The sequence below is a fragment of the Melanerpes formicivorus genome, unplaced genomic scaffold (genome assembly GCF_026170545.1).
Source record: "Melanerpes formicivorus ecotype bairdi unplaced genomic scaffold, bMelFor1.0.p_v2 SCAF_850, whole genome shotgun sequence".
Taxonomy (NCBI): domain Eukaryota; kingdom Metazoa; phylum Chordata; class Aves; order Piciformes; family Picidae; genus Melanerpes; species Melanerpes formicivorus.
This window is the reverse complement of record NW_027143202.1, coordinates 1-27,671: the sequence shown is the minus strand read 5'-3', so window position 1 is coordinate 27,671 and position 27,671 is coordinate 1.

The following is a 27,671-nucleotide window of genomic DNA, read 5'->3' as shown; positions in this document are numbered from 1 at the left end:
GTTGGGCTGGGGGCAGGACTGAGGCTGGGCGGTGGCTGGGGATGGGGCTGGGTCCAGGGTGGGGCTGGGCTGGGGATGGGGCTAGGCTGGGGCAGGGCTGGACTGGGCTGGGGCTGGGGCTGGGACCAGGGTGGGGCTGGGGCCGGGGCTGGGGCAGGACTGGGGCGGGGCTGGGGCTGGGGCTGGGCTGAGGGCAGGGCTGGGGCAGGACTGGGGATGGGGCTGGGCTGGGGCTGGGACCAGGGCTGTGGCTGGGCTGTGGCTGGAGCTGGGCTGGGGCTGAGGGTGGGGCTTGAGCTGGGCTAGGGCTGGGCTGGGGCTGGGGCTGGGGCTGGGGCAGGGCTGGGGCTGGGCTGCGGCTGGGGCTGGGTCCAGGGCTGGGGTATGGCTGGGGCTGGGGCAGGGCTGGGGCTGGGCTGGGGCTGGGGATGGGCTGGTGGCGAGGGTGGGGCTGGGGCTGGGGCTGGGGCTGCGGACAGGGCTGGGGATAGGGCTGTGGCTGGGGCTAGGGACAGTGCTGGGGCTAGTCTGGGTCTGGGGCTGGGCTGAGGGCAGGGTTGGGCTGAGGGTAGGGCTGGGGCTGGGGGCTGGGATGGGGCAGGACTGGGATTGGGGCAGGGGCACGGGCCGAGGCTGGGGACAGGGCTAGGGCCGGAGCTAGGGCAGGGCTGGGGCCAGGCTGGGGCTGGGTTCGGCTCAGGGCTGGGGCTTGGTCCAGGGCTGGGGCTGGGCTTAAGGCATGGCTGGGCTAGGCCTGGGGCTGGGGCAGGGCTAGGTTAGGGCTGGGCTGAGGCCGGGGCTGGGGCTGGGTCCTGGGCTGGGGCAGGGCTGTGGCCGAGGTTGGGCTGGGGCAGGGCCGGGGCTGGGGGCTGGGCTGGGGCTGGGGCTGGGTCCTGGGTGGGGCTGGGCTGGGGCTGGGACTGGGGCAGGGCTAGGGCTGGGCTGGGGGCAAGGATGGGGTTTGGGCTGGGGCAGGGCCGGGGCTGGGGGCTGGGCTGGGGCTGGGGTTGGGCTGGGACAGGGCTGGGGCTGGGCTAGGGCAGGGCTAGGGCTGGGGCTGGGCTGGGGCTGGGTCCAGGGCTGAGGCTGGGCTGTGGCTGTGGCTGGGGCTTGGCGGGGGCTGGGTCCAGGGCAGGGGCTGGGCTGGGGCTGGGGCTGGGCTGGGGCAGGGCTGAAGCTGGGGCAGGGCTGTGGCTGGGGATGAGGCTGGGGCGGGGCTGGGGTTGGGTCCAGGGTGGGGCTGGGGCTGGGCTGGGGGCAGGGCTGGGGCTGGGTGGTGGCTGGGGCTGGGCTGGGCCTGGGGCTGGTGCTGGGCTGGGGCTGGGTCCAGGGCAGGGGCTGGGCTGGGACTGGGGCTGGGCTGGGGCAGGGATGGGGCTGGGGCAGGGCTGTGGCTGGAGATGAGGCTGCGGTGGGGCTGGGGCTGGGTCCAGGGCAGGGGCTGGGCTGGGGCTGGGGCTAGGCTGGGACAGGGCTGGGGCAGGGCTGGGGCTGGGGCTGGGTCCAGGGTGGTGCTAGGGCTGGGCAGGGGGCAGGGCTGGGGCTGGGTGGTGGCTGGGGCTGGGCTGGGGCTGGGCTGGGGCTGGGACTGTGTCCAGGGCAGGGTATGGACTGGGGCTGGTGCTAGGCTGGGGCAGGGCTGGGGCTGGGCTGGGGCTGGGGCTGGGGCTGGGTCTGGGGCTGGGCCGGGGCAGGGCTGGGCCTGGGCTGGGGATGAGGCTGGGGTGGGGCTGGGGCTAGGCTGGGGCAGGGCTGGGGCAGGGCAGGGGCTGGGGCTGGGTGCAGGGTGGGGCTGGGTCTGGGGCTGGGGCTGAACTGGGGCCGGGCTGGGGCTGGGGCTAGGCTGGGGCAGGGCTGGGGCTAAAGGTGGGGCTGTGGCTGGGCTGTGGCTGGAGCTGGGCTGGGGCTGAGGGTGGGGCTGGGGCTGGGCTAGGGCTGGGCTGGGGCTGGGGCTGGGTCCAGGGCTGGGTCTGGGCTGTGGTTGGAGCTGGGCTGGGGCTGAGGGTGGGGCTGGGGCTGGGCTGGGGCCGGGGCTGGGGCAGGGCTGGGGCTGGGCTGGGGCTGGGGCTAGGCTGGGGGCAGAGATGGGGATGGGGCTGGGCTGGGCTGCGGGAACGGCTGGGGCTGGGGCTGGGGCTTGGGCTGGGGCAGGGCTGGGCCTGGGCTGGGGATGAGGCTGGGGTGGGGCCGGGGCTGGGTCCAGGGCAGGGGCTGGGCTGGGGCTGGGGCTGGGTCCTGGGTGGGGCTGGGCTGGGGCTGGGACTGGGGCAGGGCTAGGGCTGGGCTGGGGGCAAGGATGGGGTTTGGGCTGGGGCAGGGCCGGGGCTGGGGGCTGGGCTGGGGCTGGGGTTGGGCTGGGACAGGGCTGGGGCTGGGCTAGGGCAGGGCTAGGGCTGGGGCTGGGCTGGGGCTGGGTCCAGGGCTGAGGCTGGGCTGTGGCTGGGGCTGGGGCTTGGCGGGGGCTGGGTCCAGGGCAGGGGCTGGGCTGGGACTGGGGCTGGGCTGGGGCAGGGCTGGGGCTGGGTCAGGGCTGTGGCTGGGGCTGAGGCTGGGGTGGGGCTGGGGCTGGGTCCAGGGCAGGGGCTGGGCTGGGGCTGGGGCTGGGGCTGGGTCCAGGGCTGGGTCTGGGCTGTGGCTGGGGATGAGGCTGGGGCGGGGCTGGGTTTGGGTCCAGGGTGGGGCTGGGGCTGGGCTGGGGGCAGGGCTGGGGCTGGGTGGTGGCTGGGGCTGGGCTGGGGCTGGGCCTGGGGCTGGGCTGGGGCTGGGTCCAGGGCAGGGTCTGGGCTGGGACTGGGGCTGGGCTGGGGTAGGGCTGGGGCTGGGGCAGGGCTGTGGCTGGGGATGAGGCTGGGGTGGGGCTGGGGCTGGGTCCAGGGCAGGGTCTGGGCTGGGGCTGGGGCTAGGCTGGGACAGGGCTGGGGCAGGGCTGGGGCTGGGGCTGGGTCCAGGGTGGGGCTAGGTCTGGGCTGGGGGCAGGGCTGGGGCTGGGTGGTGGCTGGGGCTGGGCTGGGGCTGGGCTGGGGCTGGGACTGGGTCCAGGGCAGGGTATGGACTGGGGCTGGTGCTAGGCTGGGGCAGGGCTGGGGCTGGGGCTGGGGCTGGGGCTGGGCCGGGGCAGGGCTGGGCCTGGGCTGGGGATGAGGCTGGGGTGGGGCTGGGGCTGGGTCCAGGGCACGGGCTGGGCTGGGGCTGGGGCTAGGCTGGGGAAGGGCTGGGGCAGGGCAGGGGCTGGGGCTGGGTCCAGGGTGGGGCTAGGGCTGGGCTGGGGGCAGGGCTGGGGCTGGGTGGTCACTGGGGCTGGGCTGGGGTAGGGCTGGCACAGGGCTGGGGCTGTGGCTGGGTCTGGGGCGGGGACAGGGTCAGGGCTTGAACTGGGGCTGGGCTGGGGCCAAGGTTGGGGCTGGGGCTGGGGCTGGGTCCAGGGCTGGGGCAGGGCTGTGGCCGAGGTTGGGCTGGGGCAGGGCCGGGGCTGGGGGCTGGGCTGGGGCTGGGGTTGGGCTGGGACAGGGCTGGGGCTGGGCTAGGGCAGGGCTAGGGCTGGGGCTGGGCTGGGGCTGGGTCCAGGGCTGAGGCTGGGCTGTGGCTGGGGCTGGGGCTTGGCGGGGGCTGGGTCCAGGGCAGGGGCAGGGCTGGGGCTGGGGCTGGGGCTGGGCTGTGGCTGGGGATGAAGCTGGGGCGGGGCTGGGGTTGGGTCCAGGGCAGGGGATGGGCTGGGGCTGGGGCTAGGCTGGGGCAGGGCTGGGGCAGGGCTGGGGCTGGGGCTGGGTCCAGGGTGGGGCTGGGGCTGGGCTGGGGGCAGGGCTGGGGCTGGGTGGTGGCTGGGGCTGGGCTGGGGCTGGGCTGGGGCTGGGACTGGGTCCAGGGCAGGGTATGGACTGGGGCTGTGGCTAGGCTGGGGCTGGGTTGGGGCTGGGTCTGGGTCTGGGGCAGAACTGGGGCCGGGCTGGGGCTGGGGCTGGGCTGAGGGCAAGGCTGGGGCAGGGCTGGGGCTGAGGGTGGGGCTGTGGCTGGGCTGTGGCTGGAGCTGGGCTGGGGCTGAGGGTGGGGCTGGGGCTGGGCTAGGGCTGGGCTGGGGCTGGGGCTGGGGCTGGGGCTGGGGCTGGGGCTGGGGCAGGGCTGGGGCTGGGCTGGGGCTGGGGCTGGGTCCAGGGCTGGGTCTGGGCTGTGGCTGGAGCTGGGCTGGGGCTGAGGGTGGGGCTGGGGCTGGGCTGGGGCCGGGGCTGCGACTGGGGCTGGGTCCAGGGCTGGGGTTGGGCTGGGGCTGGGGCTGGGGCTGGGGCTGGGGCAGGGCTGGGGCTGGGCTGGGGCTAGGGCTAGGCTGGGGGCAGAGATGGGGATGGGGCTGGGCTGGGCTGCGGGAACGGCTGGGGCTGCGGCTGGGGCTTGGGCTGGGGCAGGGCTGGGCCTGGGCTGGGGATGAGGCTGGGGTGGGGCCGGGGCTGGGTCCAGGGCAGGGGGCTGGGCTGGGGCTGGGGCTGGGTCCTGGGTGGGGCTGGGCTGGTGCTGGGACTGGGGCAGGGCTAGGGCTGGGCTGGGGGCAAGGATGGGGTTTGGGCTGGGGCAGGGCCGGGACTGGGGGCTGGGCTGGGGCTGGGGTTGGGCTGGGACAGGGCTGGGGCTGGGCTAGGGCAGGGCTGGGGCTGGGGCTAGGCTGGGGGCAGAGATGGGGATGGGGCTGGGCTGGGCTGCGGGAACGGCTGGGGCTGGGGCTGGGGCTTGGGCTGGGGCAGGGCTGGGCCTGGGCTGGGGATGAGGCTGGGGTGGGGCCGGGGCTGGGTCCAGGGCAGGGGCTGGGCTGGGGCTGGGGCTGGGTCCTGGGTGGGGCTGGGCTGGGGCTGGGACTGGGGCAGGGCTAGGGCTGGGCTGGGGGCAAGGATGGGGTTTGGGCTGGGGCAGGGCCGGGGCTGGGGGCTGGGCTGGGGCTGGGGTTGGGCTGGGACAGGGCTGGGTCTGGGCTAGGGCAGGGCTAGGGCTGGGGCTGGGCTGGGGCTGGGTCCAGGGCTGAGGCTGGGCTGTGGCTGGGGCTGGGGCTTGGCGGGGGCTGGGTCCAGGGCAGGGGCTGGGCTGGGCTGGGGCTGGGGCTGGGCTGGGGCAGGGCTGGGGCTGGGGCAGGGCTGTGGCTGGGGATGAGGCTGGGGCGGGGCTGGGGTTGGGTCCAGGGTGGGGCTGGGGCTGGGCTGGGGGCAGGGCTGGGGCTGGGTGGTGGCTGGGGCTGGGCTGGGGCTGGGGCTGGGGCTGGGCTGGGCCTGGGTCCAGGGCAGGGGCTGGGCTGGGACTGGGGCTGGGCTGGGGCAGGGCTGGGGCTGGGGCAGGGCTGTGGCTGGGGATGAGGCTGGGGTGGGGCTGGGGCTGGGTCCAGGGCAGGGGCTGGGCTGGGGCTGGGGCTAGGCTGGGACAGGGCTGGGGCAGGGCAGGGGCTGGGGCTGGGTCCAGGGTGGGGCTAGGGCTGGGCTGGGGGCAGGGCTGGGGCTGGGTGGTGGCTGGGGCTGGGCTGGGGCTGGGCTGGGGCTGGGACTGGGTCCAGGGCAGGGTATGGACTGGGGCTGGTGCTAGGCTGGGGCAGGGCTGGGGCTGGGGCTGGGTCTGGGGCTGGGCCGGGGCAGGGCTGGGCCTGGGCTGGGGATGAGGCTGGGGTGGGGCTGGGGCTGGGTCCAGGACACGGGCTGGGCTGGGGCTGGGGCTAGGCTGGGGAAGGGCTGGGGCAGGGCAGGGGCTGGGGCTGGGTCCAGGGTGGGGCTAGGGGTGGGCTGGGGGCAGGGCTGGGGCTGGGTGGTGGCTGGGGCTGGGCTGGGGTAGGGCTGGCACAGGGCTGGGGCTGTGGCTGGGTCTGGGGCGGGGACTGGGTCAGGGCTTGAACTGGGGCTGGGCTGGGGCCAAGGTTGGGGCTGGGGCTGGGGCTGGGTCCAGGGCTGGGGCAGGGCTGTGGCCGAGGTTGGGCTGGGGCAGGGCCGGGGCTGGGGGCTGGGCTGGGGCTGGGGTTGGGCTGGGACAGGGCTGGGGCTGGGCTAGGGCAGGGCTAGGGCTGGGGCTGGGCTGTGGCTGGGGCTGGGGGCTTGGCGGGGGCTGGGTCCAGGGCAGGGGCTGGGCTGGGGCTGGGGCTGGGCTGGGGCTGGGTGGTGGCTGGGGATGGGCTGGGGCTGGGGCTGGGGCTGGGTCCAGGGCAGGGGCTGGGATGGGGCTGGGGCTAGGCTGGGACAGGGCTGGGGCAGGGCTGGGGCTGGGGCTGGGTCCAGGGTGGGGCTAGGGCTGGGCTGGGGGCAGGGCTGGGGCTGGGTGGTGGCTGGGGCTGGGTCCAGGGCAGGGTATGGACTGGGGCTGGTGCTAGGCTGGGGCAGGGCTGGGGCTGGGATGGGGCTGGGGCTGGGGCTGGGGCTGGGCCCGGCAGGGCTGGGCCTGGGCTGGGGATGAGGCTGGGGTGGGGCTGGGGCTGGGTCCAGGGCAGGGGCTGGGCTGGGGCTGGGGCTAGGCTGGGGAAGGGCTGGGGCAGGGCAGGGGCTGGGGCTGGGTCTAGGGTGGGGGCTAGGGCTGGGCTGGGGGCAGGGCTGGGGCTGGGTGGAGGCTGGGGCTGGGCTGGGGTAGGGCTGGCACAGGGTTTGGGCTGTGGCTGGGTCTGGGTCGGGGGACTGGGTCAGGGCTTGAACTGGGACTGGGCTGGGGCCAAGGTTGGGGCTGGGGCTGGGGCTGGGTCCAGGGCTGGGGCAGGGCTGTGGCCGAGGTTGGGCTGGGGCAGGGACAGGGCTGGGGGCTGGGCTGGGGCTGGGGTTGGGCTGGGACAGGGCTGGGGCTGGGCTAGGGCAGGGCAAGGGCTGGGGTGGGCTGGGGCTGGGTCCAGGGCTGAGGCTGGGCTGTGGCTGGGGCTGGGTCTTGGCGGGGGCTGGGTCCAGGGCAGGGGCAGGGCTGGGGCTGGGGCTGGGCTGTGGCTGGGGATGAGGCTGGGGCGGGGGCTGGGGTTGGGTCCAGGGCAGGGGATGGGCTGGGGCTGGGGCTAGGCTGGGGCAGGGCTGGGGCAGGGCTGGGGCTGGGGCTGGGTCCAGGGTGGGGCTGGGGCTGGGCTGGGGGCAGGGCTGGGGCTGGGTGGTGGCTGGGGCTGGGCTGGGGCTGGGCTGGGGCTGGGGCTGGGTCCAGGGTGGGGCTGGTGCTAGGCTGGGGCAGGGCTGGGGCTGGGCTGGGGCTGGGGCTGGGTGCAGGGTGGGGCTGGGTCTGGGGCTGAGGCAGAACTGGGGCCGGGCTGGGGCTGGGGCTGGGCTGAGGGCAAGGCTGGGGCAGGGCTGGGGCTGAGGGTGGGGCTGTGGCTGGGCTGTGGCTGGAGCTGGGCTGGGGCTGAGGGTGGGGCTGGGGCTGGGCTAGGGCTGGGCTGGGGCTGGGGCTGGGGCTGGGGCTGGGGCAGGGCTGGGGCTGCAGCTGGGCTGGGGCTGAGGGTGGGGCTGGGGCTGGGCTGGGGCCGGGGCTGCGACTGGGGCTGGGTCCAGGGCTGGGGTTGGGCTGGGGCTGGGGCTGGGGCTGGGGCTGGGGCTGGGGCAGGGCTGGGGCTGGGCTGGGGCTGGGGCTAGGCTGGGGGCAGAGATGGGGATGGGGCTGGGCTGGGGCTGCGGGAACGGCTGGGGCTGGGGCTGGGGCTTGGGCTGGGGCAGGGCTGGGCCTGGGCTGGGGATGAGGCTGGGGTGGGGCCGGGGCTGGGTCCAGGGCAGGGGCTGGGCTTGGGCTGGGGCTGGGTCCTGGGTGGGGCTGGGCTGGGGCTGGGACTGGGGCAGGGCTAGGGCTGGGCTGGGGGCAAGGATGGGGTTTGGGCTGGGGCAGGGCCAGGGCTGGGGGCTGGGCTGGGGCTGGGGTTGGGCTGGGACAGGGCTGGGGCTGGGCTAGGGCAGGGCTAGGGCTGGGGCTGGGCTGGGGCTGGGTCCAGGGCTGAGGCTGGGCTGTGGCTGGGGCTGGGGCTTGGCGGGGGCTGGGTCCAGGGCAGGGGCTGGGCTGGGGCTGGGGCTGGGCTGGGGCAGGGCTGGGACTGGGGCAGGGCTGTGGCTGGGGATGAGGCTGGGTCGGGGCTGGGGTTGGGTCCAGGGTGGGGCTGGGGCTGGGCTGGGGGCAGGGCTGGGGCTGGGTGGTGGCTGGGGCTGGGCTGGGGCTGGGGCTGGGGCTGGGCTGGGGCTGGGTCCAGGGCAGGGGCTGGGCTGGGACTGGGGCTGGGCTGGGGCAGGGCTGGGGCTGGGGCAGGGCTGTGGCTGGGGATGAGGCTGGGGTGGGGCTGGGGCTGGGTCCAGGGCTGGGGGCTGGGCTGGGGCTGGGGCTAGGCTGGGACAGGGCTGGGGCAGGGCTGGGGCTGGGGCTGGGCTGGGGCAGGGCTGGGGCTGGGGCTGGGCTGGGGGCAGAGATGGGGTGGGGCTGGGCTGGGCTGCGGGAACGGATGGGGCTGGGGCGTGGGCTGGGGCAGGGCTGGGCCTGGGCTGGGGATGAGGCTGGGGTGGGGCCGGGGCTGGGTGCAGGGCAGGGGCTGGGCTGGGGCTGGGGCTGGGTCCAGGGTGGGGCTGGGCTGGGGCTGGGGTTAGGCTGGGGCTAGGCTGGGGCTGGGGCTGGGTCCAGGGTGGGGCTGGGCTGGGGCTGGAGCTAGGCTGGGGCAGGGCTGGGGCTGGGGCTGGGTCCAGGGTGGAGCTGGGGTTGGGCTGGGGGCAGGACTGAGGTTGGGCGGTGGCTGGGGATGGGACTGGGTCCAGGGCAGGGGCTGGAGTGGGGCTGGGGCTAGGCTGGGGCAGGGCTGGACTGGGCTGAGGCTGGGGCTGGGACCAGGGTGGGGCTGGGGCCGGGGCTGGGGCAGGACTGGGGCGGGGCTGGGGCTGGGGCTGGGCTGAGGGCAGGGCTGGGGCAGGACTGGGGATGGGGCTGGGCTGGGGCTGGGTCCAGGGCTGTGGCTGGGCTGTGGCTGGAGCTGGGCTGTGGCTGTGAATGGGGCTGGGGCTGGGCTGGGGCTGGGCTGGGGCAGGGCTGGGGCTGGGTCCAGGGCAGGGGCTGGACTGGGGCTGGGGTTGGGCCGGGGCAGGGCTGGGGCAGGGGCTGGCCTGGGTCCGAGGGTGGGGCTGGGGCTGGGGCTGGGGCTGAGGGCAGAGGCCGGGGCTGGGGACAGGGCTGGGGCCAGAGCTGGGGCTGGGTCTGAGGGCAGGGCGGGGGGCTGCGGCAGGGCTAAGCTAGGGCTGGGCTGGGGCCGGGGCTGGGGGCCGGGGGTGGGGCTGGGGCTGGGGCAGGGCTGGGCCTGGGCTGGGGAAGAGGCTGGGGCTGGGGCTAGGCTGGGGCAGGGCTGGGGCTGGGCTGGGGGCAAGGATTGGGCTGGGGCGGGGGCTGGGCCAGGGCTTGGGCTGGGCTGGGACCAGGGCTGGGTTGGGGTAGTGCTGGCACAGGGCTGGGGCTGTGGCTGGGTCTGGGGCGGGGACTGGGACAGGGCTAGGACTGGGGCTGGGCTGGGGCCGAGTCTGGGGCCGGGGCCGGGGCCGGGGCAGGGGCAGGGCTGGGGCAGGGCTGGAACTGGGGCTGGGCTGGGGCCAAGGTTGGGGCTGGGGCTGGGCTGGTGGCGAGGGTGGGGCTGGGGCTGGGGCTGGATTGGGGCCAGGGCTGGGGCAGTACTTGGCTTGAGGCTGGGCCTTGGGCTGGGGCTGGGATGGCGCAGGGCTGGGGCTGGGGCTGGAACCAAGGCATGGGCAGGGCTGGGGCTGGGGCTGGGTCCAGGGCAGGGGATGGGCTGGGGCTGGGGCTACGCTGGGGCAAAGCTGGGGCAGGGCTGGGGCTGGGGCTGGGCTGGGGCTGGGCTGGGGCTGGGTCCAGGGTAGAGGCTGGGCTGGGGCTGGGGCTGGGCCGGGGCAGGGCTGGGGTAGGAGCTGGGCTGGGGCCGAGTGTGGGGCTGGGGCTGGGGCTGGGGGCAGGGCTGGGGCTAGAGCTGGGGCAGGGCTAGGGCTGGTCTGGGGCTGCGTTCGGTGCAGAGCTGGGGCTGGGGCAGGGCTGGGCTAGTGCTGAACTGGGGCAGGGCTGGGGCTGGGGCTGGGCTGGGGGGCAGGGATGGGGCTGGGTCTGAGGCGGGGACTGAGGCAGGGCTGGAACTGGGGCTGGGCTGGGGCCAAGGTTGGGACTGGGGATGGGCTGGTGGCGAGGGTGGGGCTGGGGCTGGGGCTGGGGCTGCGGACAGGGCTGGGGATAGGGCTGTGGCTGGGGCTAGGGACAGTGCTGGGGCTAGGCTGGGTCTGGGGCTGGGCTAGAGGGCAGGGTTGGGCTGAGGGTAGGGCTGGGGCTGGGGGCTGGGATGGGGCAGGACTGGGATTGGGGCAGGGGCACGGGCGGAGGCTGGGGACAGGGCTAGGGCCGGAGCTAGGGAAGGGCTGGGGCCAGGCTGGGGCTGGGTTCGGCTCAGGGCTGGGGCTTGGTCCAGGGCTGGGGCTGGGCTTAAGGCATGGCTGGGCTAGGCCTGGGGCTGGGGCAGGGCTAGGTTAGGGCTGGGCTGAGGCCGGGGCTGGGGCTGGGTCCTGGGCTGGGGCAGGGCTGTGGCCGGGGTTGGGCTGGGGCAGGGCTGGGGCTGGGGCAGGGCTGTGGCTGGGGATGAGGCTGGGGCGGGGCTGGGGTTGGGTCCAGGGTGGGGCTGGGGCTGGGCTGGGGGCAGGGCTGGGACTGGGTGGTGGCTGGGGCTGGGCTGGGGCTGGGTCCAGGGCAGGGGCTGGGCTGGGACTGGGGCTGGGCTGGGGCAGGGCTGGGGCTGGGGCAGGGCTGTGGCTGGGGATGAGGCTGGGGTGGGGCTGGGGCTGGGTCCAGGGCAGGGGCTGGGCTGGGGCTGGGGCTAGGCTGGGACAGGGCTGGGGCAGGGCTGGGGCTGGGGCTGCGTCCAGGGTGGGGCTAGGGCTGGGCTGGGGGCAGGGCTGGGGCTGGGTGGTGGCTGGGGCTGGGCTGGGGCTGGGCTGGGGCTGGGACTGGGTCCAGGGCAGGGTATGGACTGGGGCTGGTGCTAGGCTGGGGCAGGGCTGGTCCTGGGCTGGGGCTGGGGCTGGGGCTGGGGCTGGGCCGGGGCAGGGCTGGGCCTGGGCTGGGGATGAGGCTGGGGTGGGGCTGGGTCTGGGTCCAGGGCACGGGCTGGGCTGGGGCTGGGGCTAGGCTGGGGAAGGGCTGGGGCAGGGCAGGGGTTGGGGCTGGGTCCAGGGTGGGGCTAGGGCTGAGCTGGGGGCAGGGCTGGGGCTGGGTGGTGGCTGGGGCTGGGCTGGGGTAGGGCTGGCACAGGGCTGGGGCTGTGGCTGGGTCTGGGGCGGGGACTGGGTCAGGGCTTGAACTGGGACTGGGCTGGGGCCAAGGTTGGGGCTGGGGCTGGGGCTGGGTCCATGGCTGGGGCAGGGCTGGGGCTGGGGCTGGGTCCAGGGTGGGGCTGGGGCTGGGCCGGGGCAGGGCTGGGCCTGGGCTGGGGATGAGGCTGGGGTGGGGCCGGGGCTGGGTCCAGGGCAGGGGCTGGGCTGGGGCTGGGGCTGGGTCCTGGGCACGGGCTGGGCTGGGGCTGGGGCTAGGCTGGGGAAGGGCTGGGGCAGGGCAGGGGCTGGGGCTGGGTCCAGGGTGGGGCTAGGGCTGGGCTGGGGGCAGGGCTGGGACTGGGTGGTGGCTGGGGCTGGGCTGGGCCTGGGCTGTGGCTGGGGATGAGGCTGGGGCGGGGCTGGGGTTGGGTCCAGGGCTGGGTCTGGGGCTGGGCCGGGGCAGGGCTGGGCCTGGGCTGGGGATGAGGCTGGGGTGGGGCTGGGGCTGGGTCCAGGGCACGGGCTGGGCTGGGGCTGTGGCTAGGCTGGGGCAGGGCTGGGGCTGGGCTGGGGCTGGGGCTGGGGCAGAACTGGGGCCGGGCTGGGGCTGGGGCTAGGCTGGGGCAGGGCTGGGGCTGAGGGTGGGGCTGTGGCTGGGCTGTGGCTGGAGCTGGGCTGGGGCTGAGGGTGGGGCTGGGGCTGGGCTAGGGCTGGGCTGGGGCTGGGGCTGGGGCTGGGGCAGGGCTGGGGCTGGGGCTAGGCTGGGGGCAGAGATGGGGATGGGGCTGGGCTGGGCTGCGGGAACTGCTGGGGCTGGGGCTGGAGCTTGGGCTGGGGCAGGGCTGGGCCTGGGCTGGGGATGAGGCTGGGGTGGGGCCGGGGCTGGGTCCAGGGCAGGGGCTGGGCTGGGGCTGGGGCTGGGTCCTGGGTGGGGCTGGGCTGGGGCTGGGACTAGGCTGGGACAGGGCTGGGGCAGGGCTGGGGCTGGGGATGGGTCCAGGGTGGGGCTAGGGCTGGGCTGGGGGCAGGGCTGGGGCTGGGTGGTGGCTGGGGCTGGGCTGGGGCTGGGCTGGGGCTGGGACTGGGTCCAGGGCAGGGTATGGACTGGGGCTGGTGCTAGGCTGGGGCAGGGCTGGGGCTGGGCTGGGGCTGGGTCCAGGGCTGGGGCAGGGCTGTGGCCCAGGTTGGGCTGGGGCAGGGCCGGGGCTGGGGGCTGGGCTGGGGCTGGGGTTGGGCTGGGACAGGGCTGGGGCTGGGCTAGGGCAGGGCTAGGGCTGGGGCTGGGCTGGGGCTGGGTCCAGGGCTGAGGCTGCGCTATGGCTGGTGCTGGGGCTTGGCGGGGGTTGGGACTGGGTCCAGGGCAGGGTATGGACTGGGGCTGGTGCTAGGCTGGGGCAGGGCTGGGACTGGGCTGGGGCTGGGGCTGGGGCTGGGTCTGGGGCTGGGCCGGGGCAGGGCTGGGCCTGGGCTGGGGATGAGGCTGGGGTGGGGCTGGGGCTAGGCTGGGGAAGGGCTGGGGCAGGGCAGGGGCTGGGGCTGGGTCCGGGGTGGGGCTAGGGCTGGGCTGGGGGCAGGGCTGGGGCTGGGTGGTGGCTGGGGCTGGGCTGGGGTAGGGCTGGCACAGGGCTGGGGCTGTGGCTGGGTCTGGGGCGGGGACTGGGTCAGGGCTTGAACTGGGGCTGGGCTGGGGCCAAGGTTGGGGCTGGGGCTGGGGCTGGGTCCAGGGCTGGGGCAGGGCTGTGGCCGAGGTTGGGCTGGGGCAGGGCCGGGGCTGGGGGCTGGGCTGGGGCTGGGGTTGGGCTGGGGCTGGGTGCAGGGTGGGGCTGGGTCTGGGGCTGGGGCAGAACTGGGGCCGGGCTGGGGCTGGGGCTGGGCTGAGGGCAAGGCTGGGGCAGGGCTGGGGCTGAGGGTGGGGCTGTGGCTGGGCTGTGGCTGGAGCTGGGCTGGGGCTGAGGGTGGGGCTGGGGCTGGGCTTGGGCTGGGCTGGGGCTGGGGCTGGGGCTGGGGCAGGGCTGGGGCTGGGCTGGGGCTGGGGCTGGGTCCAGGGCTGGGTCTGGGCTGTGGCTGGAGCTGGGCTGGGGCTGAGGGTGGGGCTGGGGCTGGGCTGGGGCCGGGGCTGCGACTGGGGCTGGGTCCAGGGCTGGGGTTGGGCTGGGGCTGGGGCTGGGGCTGGGGCTGGGGCAGGGCTGGGGCTGGGCTGGGGCTGGGGCTAGGCTGGGGGCAGAGATGGGGATGGGGCTGGGCTGGGCTGCGGGAAAGATTTGGCTGGGGCTGGGGCTTGGGCTGGGGCAGGGCTGGGCCTGGGCTGGGGATGAGGCTGGGGTGGGGCCGGGGCTGGGTCCAGGGCAGGGGCTGGGCTGGGGCTGGGGCTGGGTCCTGGGTGGGGCTGGGCTGGGGCTGGGACTGGGGCAGGGCTAGGGCTGGGCTGGGGGCAAGGATGGGGTTTGGGCTGGGGCAGGGCCAGGGCTGGGGGCTGGGCTGGGGCTGGGGTTGGGCTGGGACAGGGCTGGGGCTGGGCTGGGGCAGGGCTAGGGTTGGGGCTGGGCTGGGGCTGGGTCCAGGGCTGAGGCTGGGCTGTGGCTGGGGCTGGGGCTTGGCGGGGGCTGGGTCCAGGGCAGGGGCTGGGCTGGGGCTGGGGCTGGGCTGGGGCAGGGCTGGGGCTGGGGCAGGGCTGTGGCTAGGGATGAGGCTGGGGCGGGGCTGGGGTTGGGTCCAGGGATGGGTCTGGGCTGTGGCTGGAGCTGGGCTGGGGCTGAGGGTGGGGCTGGGGCTGGGCTGGGGCCGGGGCTGCGACTGGGGCTGGGTCCAGGGCTGGGGTTGGGCTGGGGCTGGGGCTGGGGCTGGGGCAGGGCTGGGGCTGGGCTGGGGCTGGGGCTAGGCTGGGGGCAGAGATGGGGATGGGGCTGGGCTGGGCTGCGGGAACGGCTGGGGCTGGGGCTGGGGCTTGGGCTGGGGCAGGGCTGGGCCTGGGCTGGGGATGAGGCTGGGGTGGGGCCGGGGCTGGGTCCAGGGCAGGGGCTGGGCTGGGGCTGGGGCTGGGTCCTGGGCACGGGCTGGGCTGGGGCTGGGGCTAGGCTGGGGAAGGGCTGGGGCAGGGCAGGGGCTGGGGCTGGGTCCAGGGTGGGGCTAGGGCTGGGCTGGGGGCAGGGCTGGGGCTGGGTGGTGGCTGGGGCTGGGCTGGGGCTGGGCTGGGGCTGGGACTGGGTCCAGGGCAGGGTATGGACTGGGGCTGGTGCTAGGCTGGGGCAGGGCTGGGGCTGGGCTGGGGCTGGGGCTGGGTCTGGGGCTGGGCCGGGGCAGGGCTGGGCCTGGGCTGGGGATGAGGCTGGGGTGGGGCTGGGGCTGGGTCCAGGGCACGGGCTGGGCTGGGGCTGGGGCTAGGCTGGGGAAGGGCTGGGGCAGGGCAGGGGCTGGGGCTGGGTCCAGGGTGGGGCTAGGGCTGGGCTGGGGGCAGGGCTGGGGCTGGGTGGTGGCTGGGGCTGGGCTGGGGTAGGGCTGGCACAGGGCTGGGGCTGTGGCTGGGTCTGGGGCGGGGACAGGGTCAGGGCTTGAACTGGGGCTGGGCTGGGGCCAAGGTTGGGGCTGGGGCTGGGGCTGGGTCCAGGGCTGGGGCAGGGCTGTGGCCGAGGTTGGGCTGGGGCAGGGCCGGGGCTGGGGGCTGGGCTGGGGCTGGGGTTGGGCTGGGACAGGGCTGGGGCTGGGCTAGGGCAGGGCTAGGGCTGGGGCTGGGCTGGGGCTGGGTCCAGGGCTGAGGCTGGGCTGTGGCTGGGGCTGGGGCTTGGCGGGGGCTGGGTCCAGGGCAGGGGCAGGGCTGGGGCTGGGGCTGGGCTGTGGCTGGGGATGAGGCTGGGGTGGGGCCGGGGCTGGGTCCAGGGCAGGGGCTGGGCTGGGGCTGGGGCTGGGTCCTGGGTGGGGCTGGGCTGGGGCTGGGACTGGGGCAGGGCTACTGCTGGGCTGGGGGCAAGGATGGGGTTTGGGCTGGGGCAGGGCCGGGGCTGGGGGCTGGGCTGGGGCTGGGGTTGGGCTGGGACAGGGCTGGGGCTGGGCTAGGGCAGGGCTAGGGCTGGGGCTGGGCTGGGGCTGGGTCCAGGGCTGAGGCTGGGCTGTGGCTGGGGCTGGGGCTTGGCGGGGGCTGGGTCCAGGGCAGGGGCTGGGCTGGGGCTGGGGCTGGGCTGGGGCTGGGTGGTGGCTGGGGATGGGCTGGGGCTGGGGCTCGGGCTGGGGCTGGGTCCAGTGCAGGGGCTGGGCTGGGGCTGGGGCTAGGCTGGGACAGGGCTGGGGCAGGGCTGGGGCTGGGGCTGGGTCCAGGGTGGGGCTAGGGCTGGGCTGGGGGCAGGGCTGGGGCTGGGTGGTGGCTGGGGCTGGGCTGGGGCTGGGTGGTGGCTGGGACTGGGTCCAGGGCAGGGTATGGACTGGGGCTGGTGCTAGGCTGGGGCAGGGCTGGGGCTGGGCTGGGGCTGGGGCTGGGGCTGGGGCTGGGCCCGGCAGGGCTGGGCCTGGGCTGGGGATGAGGCTGGGGTGGGGCTGGGGCTGGGTCCAGGGCAGGGGCTGGGCTGGGGCTGGGGCTAGGCTGGGGAAGGGCTGGGGCAGGGCAGGGGCTGGGGCTGGGTCTAGGGTGGGGCTAGGGCTGGGCTGGGAGCAGGGCTGGGGCTGGGTGGAGGCTGGGGCTGGGCTGGGGTAGGGCTGGCACAGGGTTTGGGCTGTGGCTGGGTCTGGGTCGGGGACTGGGTCAGGGCTTGAACTGGGACTGGGCTGGGGCAAGGTTGGGGCTGGGGCTGGGGCTGGGTCCAGGGCTGGGGCAGGGCTGTGGCCGAGGTTGGGTTGGGGCAGGGACAGGGCTGGGGGCTGGGCTGGGGCTGGGGTTGGGCTGGGACAGGGCTGGGGCTGGGCTAGGGCAGGGCAAGGGCTGGGGTGGGCTGGGGCTGGGTCCAGGGCTGAGGCTGGGCTGTGGCTGGGGCTGGGGCTTGGCGGGGGCTGGGTCCAGGGCAGGGGCAGGGCTGGGGCTGGGGCTGGGCTGTGGCTGGGGATGAGGCTGGGGCGGGGCTGGGGTTGGGTCCAGGGCAGGGGATGGGCTGGGGCTGGGGCTAGGCTGGGGCAGGGCTGGGGCAGGGCTGGGGCTGGGGCTGGGTCCAGGGTGGGGCTGGGGCTGGGCTGGGGGCAGGGCTGGGGCTGGGTGGTGGCTGGGCTGGGGCTGGGACTGGGGCAGGGCTAGGGCTGGGCTGGGGGCAAGGATGGGGTTTGGGCTGGGGCAGGGCCGGGGCTGGGGGCTGGGCTGGGGCTGGGGTTGGGCTGGGACAGGGCTGGGGCTGGGCTAGGGTAGGGCTAGGGCTGGGGCTGGGCTGGGGCTGGGTCCAGGGCTGAGGCTGGGCTGTGGCTGGGGCTGGGGCTTGGCGGGGGCTGGGTCCAGGGCAGGGGCTGGGCTGGGGCTGGGGCTGGGCTGGGGCAGGGCTGTGGCTGGGGATGAGGCTGGGGCGGGGCTGGGGTTGGGTCCAGGGTGGGGCTGGGGCTGGGCTGGGGGCAGGGCTGGGGCTGGGTGGTGGCTGGGTCCAGGGCAGGGGCTGGGCTGGGACTGGGGCTGGGCTGGGGCAGGGCTGGGGCTGGGGGCTGGGCTGGGGCTGGGGTTGGGCTGGGGCTGGGTGCAGGGTGGGGCTGGGTCTGGGGCTGGGGCAGAACTGGGGCCGGGCTGGGGCTGGGGCTGGGCTGAGGGCAAGGCTGGGGCAGGGCTGGGGCTGAGGGTGGGGCTGTGGCTGGGCTGTGGCTGGAGCTGGGCTGGGGCTGAGGGTGGGGCTGGGGCTGGGCTTGGGCTGGGCTGGGGCTGGGGCTGGGGCTGGGGCAGGGCTGGGGCTGGGCTGGGGCTGGGGCTGGGTCCAGGGCTGGGTCTGGGCTGTGGCTGGAGCTGGGCTGGGGCTGAGGGTGGGGCTGGGGCTGGGCTGGGGCCGGGGCTGCGACTGGGGCTGGGTCCAGGGCTGGGGTTGGGCTGGGGCTGGGGCTGGGGCTGGGGCTGGGGCAGGGCTGGGGCTGGGCTGGGGCTGGGGCTAGGCTGGGGGCAGAGATGGGGATGGGGCTGGGCTGGGCTGCGGGAACGATTTGGCTGGGGCTGGGGCTTGGGCTGGGGCAGGGCTGGGCCTGGGCTGGGGATGAGGCTGGGGTGGGGCCGGGGCTGGGTCCAGGGCAGGGGCTGGGCTGGGGCTGGGGCTGGGTCCTGGGTGGGGCTGGGCTGGGGCTGGGACTGGGGCAGGGCTAGGGCTGGGCTGGGGGCAAGGATGGGGTTTGGGCTGGGGCAGGGCCAGGGCTGGGGGCTGGGCTGGGGCTGGGGTTGGGCTGGGACAGGGCTGGGGCTGGGCTGGGGCAGGGCTAGGGTTGGGGCTGGGCTGGGGCTGGGTCCAGGGCTGAGGCTGGGCTGTGGCTGGGGCTGGGGCTTGGCGGGGGCTGGGTCCAGGGCAGGGGCTGGGCTGGGGCTGGGGCTGGGCTGGGGCAGGGCTGGGGCTGGGGCAGGGCTGTGGCTAGGGATGAGGCTGGGGCGGGGCTGGGGTTGGGTCCAGGGATGGGTCTGGGCTGTGGCTGGAGCTGGGCTGGGGCTGAGGGTGGGGCTGGGGCTGGGCTGGGGCCGGGGCTGCGACTGGGGCTGGGTCCAGGGCTGGGGTTGGGCTGGGGCTGGGGCTGGGGCTGGAGCTGGGGCAGGGCTGGGGCTGGGCTGGGGCTGGGGCTAGGCTGGGGGCAGAGATGGGGATGGGGCTGGGCTGGGCTGCGGGAACGGCTGGGGCTGGGGCTGGGGCTTGGGCTGGGGCAGGGCTGGGCCTGGGCTGGGGATGAGGCTGGGGTGGGGCCGGGGCTGGGTCCAGGGCAGGGGCTGGGCTGGGGCTGGGGCTGGGTCCTGGGCACGGGCTGGGCTGGGGCTGGGGCTAGGCTGGGGAAGGGCTGGGGCAGGGCAGGGGCTGGGGCTGGGTCCAGGGTGGGGCTAGGGCTGGGCTGGGGGCAGGGCTGGGGCTGGGTGGTGGCTGGGGCTGGGCTGGGGCTGGGCTGGGGCTGGGACTGGGTCCAGGGCAGGGTATGGACTGGGGCTGGTGCTAGGCTGGGGCAGGGCTGGGGCTGGGCTGGGGCTGGGGCTGGGGCTGGGTCTGGGGCTGGGCTGGGGGCAAGGATTGGGCTGGGGCGGGGGCTGGGCCAGGGCTTGGGCTGGGCTGGGACCAGGGCTGGGTTGGGGTAGTGCTGGCACAGGGCTGGGGCTGTGGCTGGGTCTGGGGCGGGGACTGGGACAGGGCTAGGACTGGGGCTGGGCTGGGGCCGAGTCTGGGGCCGGGGCCGGGGCCGGGGCAGGGGCAGGGCTGGGGCAGGGCTGGAACTGGGGCTGGGCTGGGGCCAAGGTTGGGGCTGGGGCTGGGCTGGTGGCGAGGGTGGGGCTGGGGCTGGGGCTGGATTGGGGCCAGGGCTGGGGCAGTACTTGGCTTGAGGCTGGGCCTTGGGCTGGGGCTGGGATGGCGCAGGGCTGGGGCTGGGGCTGGAACCAAGGCATGGGCAGGGCTGGGGCTGGGGCTGGGTCCAGGGCAGGGGAAGGGCTGGGGCTGGGGCTACGCTGGGGCAAAGCTGGGGCAGGGCTGGGGCTGGGGCTGGGCTGGGGCTGGGCTGGGGCTGGGTCCAGGGTAGAGGCTGGGCTGGGGCTGGGGCTGGGCCGGGGCAGGGCTGGGGTAGGAGCTGGGCTGGGGCCGAGTGTGGGGCTGGGGCTGGGGCTGGGGGCAGGGCTGGGGCTGGGGCTGGGGGCAGGGCTGGGGCTAGAGCTGGGGCAGGGCTAGGGCTGGTCTGGGGCTGCGTTCGGTGCAGAGCTGGGGCTGGGGCAGGGCTGGGCTAGTGCTGAACTGGGGCAGGGCTGGGGCTGGGGCTGGGCTGGGGGCAGGGATGGGGCTGGGTCTGAGGCGGGGACTGAGGCAGGGCTGGAACTGGGGCTGGGCTGGGGCCAAGGTTGGGACTGGGGATGGGCTGGTGGCGAGGGTGGGGCTGGGGCTGGGGCTGGGGCTGCGGACAGGGCTGGGGATAGGGCTGTGGCTGGGGCTAGGGACAGTGCTGGGGCTAGGCTGGGTCTGGGGCTGGGCTAGAGGGCAGGGTTGGGCTGAGGGTAGGGCTGGGGCTGGGGGCTGGGATGGGGCAGGACTGGGATTGGGGCAGGGGCACGGGCGGAGGCTGGGGACAGGGCTAGGGCCGGAGCTAGGGAAGGGCTGGGGCCAGGCTGGGGCTGGGTTCGGCTCAGGGCTGGGGCTTGGTCCAGGGCTGGGGCTGGGCTTAAGGCATGGCTGGGCTAGGCCTGGGGCTGGGGCAGGGCTAGGTTAGGGCTGGGCTGAGGCCGGGGCTGGGGCTGGGTCCTGGGCTGGGGCAGGGCTGTGGCCGGGGTTGGGCTGGGGCAGGGCTGGGGCTGGGGCAGGGCTGTGGCTGGGGATGAGGCTGGGGCGGGGCTGGGGTTGGGTCCAGGGTGGGGCTGGGGCTGGGCTGGGGGCAGGGCTGGGGCTGGGTGGTGGCTGGGGCTGGGCTGGGGCTGGGTCCAGGGCAGGGGCTGGGCTGGGACTGGGGCTGGGCTGGGGCAGGGCTGGGGCTGGGGCAGGGCTGTGGCTGGGGATGAGGCTGGGGTGGGGCTGGGGCTGGGTCCAGGGCAGGGGCTGGGCTGGGGCTGGGGCTAGGCTGGGACAGGGCTGGGGCAGGGCTGGGGCTGGGGCTGCGTCCAGGGTGGGGCTAGGGCTGGGCTGGGGGCAGGGCTGGGGCTGGGTGGTGGCTGGGGCTGGGCTGGGGCTGGGCTGGGGCTGGGACTGGGTCCAGGGCAGGGTATGGACTGGGGCTGGTGCTAGGCTGGGGCAGGGCTGGTCCTGGGCTGGGGCTGGGGCTGGGGCTGGGGCTGGGCCGGGGCAGGGCTGGGCCTGGGCTGGGGATGAGGCTGGGGTGGGGCTGGGTCTGGGTCCAGGGCACGGGCTGGGCTGGGGCTGGGGCTAGGCTGGGGAAGGGCTGGGGCAGGGCAGGGGTTGGGGCTGGGTCCAGGGTGGGGCTAGGGCTGAGCTGGGGGCAGGGCTGGGGCTGGGTGGTGGCTGGGGCTGGGCTGGGGTAGGGCTGGCACAGGGCTGGGGCTGTGGCTGGGTCTGGGGCGGGGACTGGGTCAGGGCTTGAACTGGGACTGGGCTGGGGCCAAGGTTGGGGCTGGGGCTGGGGCTGGGTCCATGGCTGGGGCAGGGCTGGGGCTGGGGCTGGGTCCAGGGTGGGGCTGGGGCTGGGCCGGGGCAGGGCTGGGCCTGGGCTGGGGATGAGGCTGGGGTGGGGCTGGGGCTGGGTCCAGGGCACAGGCTGGGCTGGGGCTGTGGCTAGGCTGGGGCAGGGCTGGGGCTGGGCTGGGGCTGGGGCTGGGGCAGAACTGGGGCCGGGCTGGGGCTGGGGCTAGGCTGGGGCAGGGCTGGGGCTGAGGGTGGGGCTGTGGCTGGGCTGTGGCTGGAGCTGGGCTGGGGCTGAGGGTGGGGCTGGGGCTGGGCTAGGGCTGGGCTGGGGCTGGGGCTGGGGCTGGGGCAGGGCTGGGGCTGGGGCTAGGCTGGGGGCAGAGATGGGGATGGGGCTGGGCTGGGCTGCGGGAACTGCTGGGGCTGGGGCTGGAGCTTGGGCTGGGGCAGGGCTGGGCCTGGGCTGGGGATGAGGCTGGGGTGGGGCCGGGGCTGGGTCCAGGGCAGGGGCTGGGCTGGGGCTGGGGCTGGGTCCTGGGTGGGGCTGGGCTGGGGCTGGGACTAGGCTGGGGAAGGGCTGGGGCAGGGCTGGGGCTGGGGCTGGGTCCAGGGTGGGGCTAGGGCTGGGCTGGGGGCAGGGCTGGGGCTGGGTGGTGGCTGGGGCTGGGCTGGGGCTGGGCTGGGGCTGGGACTGGGTCCAGGGCAGGGTATGGACTGGGGCTGGTGCTAGGCTGGGGCAGGGCTGGGGCTGGGCTGGGGCTGGGTCCAGGGCTGGGGCAGGGCTGTGGCCCAGGTTGGGCTGGGGCAGGGCCGGGGCTGGGGGCTGGGCTGGGGCTGGGGTTGGGCTGGGACAGGGCTGGGGCTGGGCTAGGGCAGGGCTAGGGCTGGGGCTGGGCTGGGGCTGGGTCCAGGGCTGAGGCTGCGCTATGGCTGGTGCTGGGGCTTGGCGGGGGTTGGGACTGGGTCCAGGGCAGGGTATGGACTGGGGCTGGTGCTAGGCTGGGGCAGGGCTGGGACTGGGCTGGGGCTGGGGCTGGGGCTGGGTCTGGGGCTGGGCCGGGGCAGGGCTGGGCCTGGGCTGGGGATGAGGCTGGGGTGGGGCTGGGGCTAGGCTGGGGAAGGGCTGGGGCAGGGCAGGGGCTGTGGCTGGGTCTGGGGCGGGGACTGGGTCAGGGCTTGAACTGGGGCTGGGCTGGGGCCAAGGTTGGGGCTGGGGCTGGGGCTGGGTCCAGGGCTGGAGCAGGGCTGTGGCCGAGGTTGGGCTGGGGCAGGGCCGGGGCTGGGGGCTGGGCTGGGGCTGGGGTTGGGCTGGGGCTGGGTGCAGGGTGGGGCTGGGTCTGGGGCTGGGGCAGAACTGGGGCCGGGCTGGGGCTGGGGCTGGGCTGAGGGCAAGGCTGGGGCAGGGCTGGGGCTGAGGGTGGGGCTGTGGCTGGGCTGTGGCTGGAGCTGGGCTGGGGCTGAGGGTGGGGCTGGGGCTGGGGCTGAGGGTGGGGCTGGGGCTGGGCTAGGGCAGGGCAAGGGCTGGGCTGGGCTGGGGCTGGGTCCAGGGCTGAGGCTGGGCTGTGGCTGGGGCTGGGGCTTGGCGGGGGCTGGGTCCAGGGCAGGGGCAGGGCTGGGGCTGGGGCTGGGCTGTGGCTGGGGATGAGGCTGGGGCGGGGCTGGGGTTGGGTCCAGGGCAGGGGATGGGCTGGGGCTGGGGCTAGGCTGGGGCAGGGCTGGGGCAGGGCTGGGGCTGGGGCTGGGTCCAGGGTGGGGCTGGGGCTGGGCTGGGGGCAGGGCTGGGGCTGGGTGGTGGCTGGGCTGGGGCTGGGACTGGGGCAGGGCTAGGGCTGGGCTGGGGGCAAGGATGGGGTTTGGGCTGGGGCAGGGCCGGGGCTGGGGGCTGGGCTGGGGCTGGGGTTGGGCTGGGACAGGGCTGGGGCTGGGCTAGGGTAGGGCTAGGGCTGGGGCTGGGCTGGGGCTGGGTCCAGGGCTGAGGCTGGGCTGTGGCTGGGGCTGGGGCTTGGCGGGGGCTGGGTCCAGGGCAGGGGCTGGGCTGGGGCTGGGGCTGGGCTGGGACAGGGCTGTGGCTGGGGATGAGGCTGGGGCGGGGCTGGGGTTGGGTCCAGGGTGGGGCTGGGGCTGGGCTGGGGGCAGGGCTGGGGCTGGGTGGTGGCTGGGTCCAGGGCAGGGGCTGGGCTGGGACTGGGGCTGGGCTGGGGCAGGGCTGGGGCTGGGGGCTGGGCTGGGGCTGGGGTTGGGCTGGGGCTGGGTGCAGGGTGGGGCTGGGTCTGGGGCTGGGGCAGAACTGGGACAGGGCTGGGGCTGGGCTGAGGGCAAGGCTGGGGCAGGGCTGGGGCTGAGGGTGGGGCTGTGGCTGGGCTGTGGCTGGAGCTGGGCTGGGGCTGAGGGTGGGGCTGGGGCTGGGCTTGGGCTGGGCTGGGGCTGGGGCTGGGGCTGGGGCTGGGGCAGGGCTGGGGCTGGGCTGGGGCTGGGGCTGGGTCCAGGGCTGGGTCTGGGCTGTGGCTGGAGCTGGGCTGGGGCTGAGGGTGGGGCTGGGGCTGGGCTGGGGCCGGGGCTGCGACTGGGGCTGGGTCCAGGGCTGGGGTTGGGCTGGGGCTGGGGCTGGGGCTGGGGCTGGGGCAGGGCTGGGGCTGGGCTGGGGCTGGGGCTAGGCTGGGGGCAGAGATGGGGATGGGGCTGGGCTGGGCTGCGGGAACGATTTGGCTGGGGCTGGGGCTTGGGCTGGGGCAGGGCTGGGCCTGGGCTGGGGATGAGGCTGGGGTGGGGCCGGGGCTGGGTCCAGGGCAGGGGCTGGGCTGGGGCTGGGGCTGGGTCCTGGGTGGGGCTGGGCTGGGGCTGGGACTGGGGCAGGGCTAGGGCTGGGCTGGGGGCAAGGATGGGGTTTGGGCTGGGGCAGGGCCAGGGCTGGGGGCTGGGCTGGGGCTGGGGTTGGGCTGGGACAGGGCTGGGGCTGGGCTGGGGCAGGGCTAGGGTTGGGGCTGGGCTGGGGCTGGGTCCAGGGCTGAGGCTGGGCTGTGGCTGGGGCTGGGGCTTGGCGGGGGCTGGGTCCAGGGCAGGGGCTGGGCTGGGGCTGGGGCTGGGCTGGGGCAGGGCTGGGGCTGGGGCAGGGCTGTGGCTAGGGATGAGGCTGGGGCGGGGCTGGGGTTGGGTCCAGGGATGGGTCTGGGCTGTGGCTGGAGCTGGGCTGGGGCTGAGGGTGGGGCTGGGGCTGGGCTGGGGCCGGGGCTGCGACTGGGGCTGGGTCCAGGGCTGGGGTTGGGCTGGGGCTGGGGCTGGGGCTGGGGCTGGGGCAGGGCTGGGGCTGGGCTGGGGCTGGGGCTAGGCTGGGGGCAGAGATGGGGATGGGGCTGGGCTGGGCTGCGGGAACGGCTGGGGCTGGGGCTGGGGCTTGGGCTGGGGCAGGGCTGGGCCTGGGCTGGGGATGAGGCTGGGGTGGGGCCGGGGCTGGGTCCAGGGCAGGGGCTGGGCTGGGGCTGGGGCTGGGTCCTGGGCACGGGCTGGGCTGGGGCTGGGGCTAGGCTGGGGAAGGGCTGGGGCAGGGCAGGGGCTGGGGCTGGGTCCAGGGTGGGGCTAGGGCTGGGCTGGGGGCAGGGCTGGGGCTGGGTGGTGGCTGGGGCTGGGCTGGGGCTGGGCTGGGGCTGGGACTGGGTCCAGGGCAGGGTATGGACTGGGGCTGGTGCTAGGCTGGGGCAGGGCTGGGGCTGGGCTGGGGCTGGGGCTGGGGCTGGGTCTGGGGCCGGGCTGGGGGCAAGGATTGGGCTGGGGCGGGGGCTGGGCCAGGGCTTGGGCTGGGCTGGGACCAGGGCTGGGTTGGGGTAGTGCTGGCACAGGGCTGGGGCTGTGGCTGGGTCTGGGGCGGGGACTGGGACAGGGCTAGGACTGGGGCTGGGCTGGGGCCGAGTCTGGGGCCGGGGCCGGGGCAGGGGCAGGGCTGGGGCAGGGCTGGAACTGGGGCTGGGCTGGGGCCAAGGTTGGGGCTGGGGCTGGGCTGGTGGCGAGGGTGGGGCTGGGGCTGGGGCTGGATTGGGGCCAGGGCTGGGGCAGTACTTGGCTTGAGGCTGGGCCTTGGGCTGGGGCTGGGATGGCGCAGGGCTGGGGCTGGGGCTGGAACCAAGGCATGGGCAGGGCTGGGGCTGGGGCTGGGTCCAGGGCAGGGGATGGGCTGGGGCTGGGGCTACGCTGGGGCAAAGCTGGGGCAGGGCTGGGGCTGGGGCTGGGCTGGGGCTGGGCTGGGGCTGGGTCCAGGGTAGAGGCTGGGCTGGGGCTGGGGCTGGGCCGGGGCAGGGCTGGGGTAGGAGCTGGGCTGGGGCCGAGTGTGGGGCTGGGGCTGGGGCTGGGGGCAGGGCTGGGGCTAGAGCTGGGGCAGGGCTAGGGCTGGTCTGGGGCTGCGTTCGGTGCAGAGCTGGGGCTGGGGCAGGGCTGGGCTAGTGCTGAACTGGGGCAGGGCTGGGGCTGGGGCTGGGCTGGGGGCAGGGATGGGGCTGGGTCTGAGGCGGGGACTGAGGCAGGGCTGGAACTGGGGCTGGGCTGGGGCCAAGGTTGGGACTGGGGATGGGCTGGTGGCGAGGGTGGGGCTGGGGCTGGGGCTGGGGCTGCGGACAGGGCTGGGGATAGGGCTGTGGCTGGGGCTAGGGACAGTGCTGGGGCTAGGCTGGGTCTGGGGCTGGGCTAGAGGGCAGGGTTGGGCTGAGGGTAGGGCTGGGGCTGGGGGCTGGGATGGGGCAGGACTGGGATTGGGGCAGGGGCACGGGCGGAGGCTGGGGACAGGGCTAGGGCCGGAGCTAGGGAAGGGCTGGGGCCAGGCTGGGGCTGGGTTCGGCTCAGGGCTGGGGCTTGGTCCAGGGCTGGGGCTGGGCTTAAGGCATGGCTGGGCTAGGCCTGGGGCTGGGGCAGGGCTAGGTTAGGGCTGGGCTGAGGCCGGGGCTGGGGCTGGGTCCTGGGCTGGGGCAGGGCTGTGGCCGGGGTTGGGCTGGGGCAGGGCTGGGGCTGGGGCAGGGCTGTGGCTGGGGATGAGGCTGGGGCGGGGCTGGGGTTGGGTCCAGGGTGGGGCTGGGGCTGGGCTGGGGGCAGGGCTGGGACTGGGTGGTGGCTGGGGCTGGGCTGGGGCTGGGTCCAGGGCAGGGGCTGGGCTGGGACTGGGGCTGGGCTGGGGCAGGGCTGGGGCTGGGGCAGGGCTGTGGCTGGGGATGAGGCTGGGGTGGGGCTGGGGCTGGGTCCAGGGCAGGGGCTGGGCTGGGGCTGGGGCTAGGCTGGGACAGGGCTGGGGCAGGGCTGGGGCTGGGGCTGCGTCCAGGGTGGGGCTAGGGCTGGGCTGGGGGCAGGGCTGGGGCTGGGTGGTGGCTGGGGCTGGGCTGGGGCTGGGCTGGGGCTGGGACTGGGTCCAGGGCAGGGTATGGACTGGGGCTGGTGCTAGGCTGGGGCAGGGCTGGTCCTGGGCTGGGGCTGGGGCTGGGGCTGGGGCTGGGCCGGGGCAGGGCTGGGCCTGGGCTGGGGATGAGGCTGGGGTGGGGCTGGGTCTGGGTCCAGGGCACGGGCTGGGCTGGGGCTGGGGCTAGGCTGGGGAAGGGCTGGGGCTGGGCTGGGGCTGGGGCTGGGGCTGGGTCTGGGGCCGGGCTGGGGGCAAGGATTGGGCTGGGGCGGGGGCTGGGCCAGGGCTTGGGCTGGGCTGGGACCAGGGCTGGGTTGGGGTAGTGCTGGCACAGGGCTGGGGCTGTGGCTGGGTCTGGGGCGGGGACTGGGACAGGGCTAGGACTGGGGCTGGGCTGGGGCCGAGTCTGGGGCCGGGGCCGGGGCAGGGGCAGGGCTGGGGCAGGGCTGGAACTGGGGCTGGGCTGGGGCCAAGGTTGGGGCTGGGGCTGGGCTGGTGGCGAGGGTGGGGCTGGGGCTGGGGCTGGATTGGGGCCAGGGCTGGGGCAGTACTTGGCTTGAGGCTGGGCCTTGGGCTGGGGCTGGGATGGCGCAGGGCTGGGGCTGGGGCTGGAACCAAGGCATGGGCAGGGCTGGGGCTGGGGCTGGGTCCAGGGCAGGGGATGGGCTGGGGCTGGGGCTACGCTGGGGCAAAGCTGGGGCAGGGCTGGGGCTGGGGCTGGGCTGGGGCTGGGCTGGGGCTGGGTCCAGGGTAGAGGCTGGGCTGGGGCTGGGGCTGGGCCGGGGCAGGGCTGGGGTAGGAGCTGGGCTGGGGCCGAGTGTGGGGCTGGGGCTGGGGCTGGGGGCAGGGCTGGGGCTAGAGCTGGGGCAGGGCTAGGGCTGGTCTGGGGCTGCGTTCGGTGCAGAGCTGGGGCTGGGGCAGGGCTGGGCTAGTGCTGAACTGGGGCAGGGCTGGGGCTGGGGCTGGGCTGGGGGCAGGGATGGGGCTGGGTCTGAGGCGGGGACTGAGGCAGGGCTGGAACTGGGGCTGGGCTGGGGCCAAGGTTGGGACTGGGGATGGGCTGGTGGCGAGGGTGGGGCTGGGGCTGGGGCTGGGGCTGCGGACAGGGCTGGGGATAGGGCTGTGGCTGGGGCTAGGGACAGTGCTGGGGCTAGGCTGGGTCTGGGGCTGGGCTAGAGGGCAGGGTTGGGCTGAGGGTAGGGCTGGGGCTGGGGGCTGGGATGGGGCAGGACTGGGATTGGGGCAGGGGCACGGGCGGAGGCTGGGGACAGGGCTAGGGCCGGAGCTAGGGAAGGGCTGGGGCCAGGCTGGGGCTGGGTTCGGCTCAGGGCTGGGGCTTGGTCCAGGGCTGGGGCTGGGCTTAAGGCATGGCTGGGCTAGGCCTGGGGCTGGGGCAGGGCTAGGTTAGGGCTGGGCTGAGGCCGGGGCTGGGGCTGGGTCCTGGGCTGGGGCAGGGCTGTGGCCGGGGTTGGGCTGGGGCAGGGCTGGGGCTGGGGCAGGGCTGTGGCTGGGGATGAGGCTGGGGCGGGGCTGGGGTTGGGTCCAGGGTGGGGCTGGGGCTGGGCTGGGGGCAGGGCTGGGACTGGGTGGTGGCTGGGGCTGGGCTGGGGCTGGGTCCAGGGCAGGGGCTGGGCTGGGACTGGGGCTGGGCTGGGGCAGGGCTGGGGCTGGGGCAGGGCTGTGGCTGGGGATGAGGCTGGGGTGGGGCTGGGGCTGGGTCCAGGGCAGGGGCTGGGCTGGGGCTGGGGCTAGGCTGGGACAGGGCTGGGGCAGGGCTGGGGCTGGGGCTGCGTCCAGGGTGGGGCTAGGGCTGGGCTGGGGGCAGGGCTGGGGCTGGGTGGTGGCTGGGGCTGGGCTGGGGCTGGGCTGGGGCTG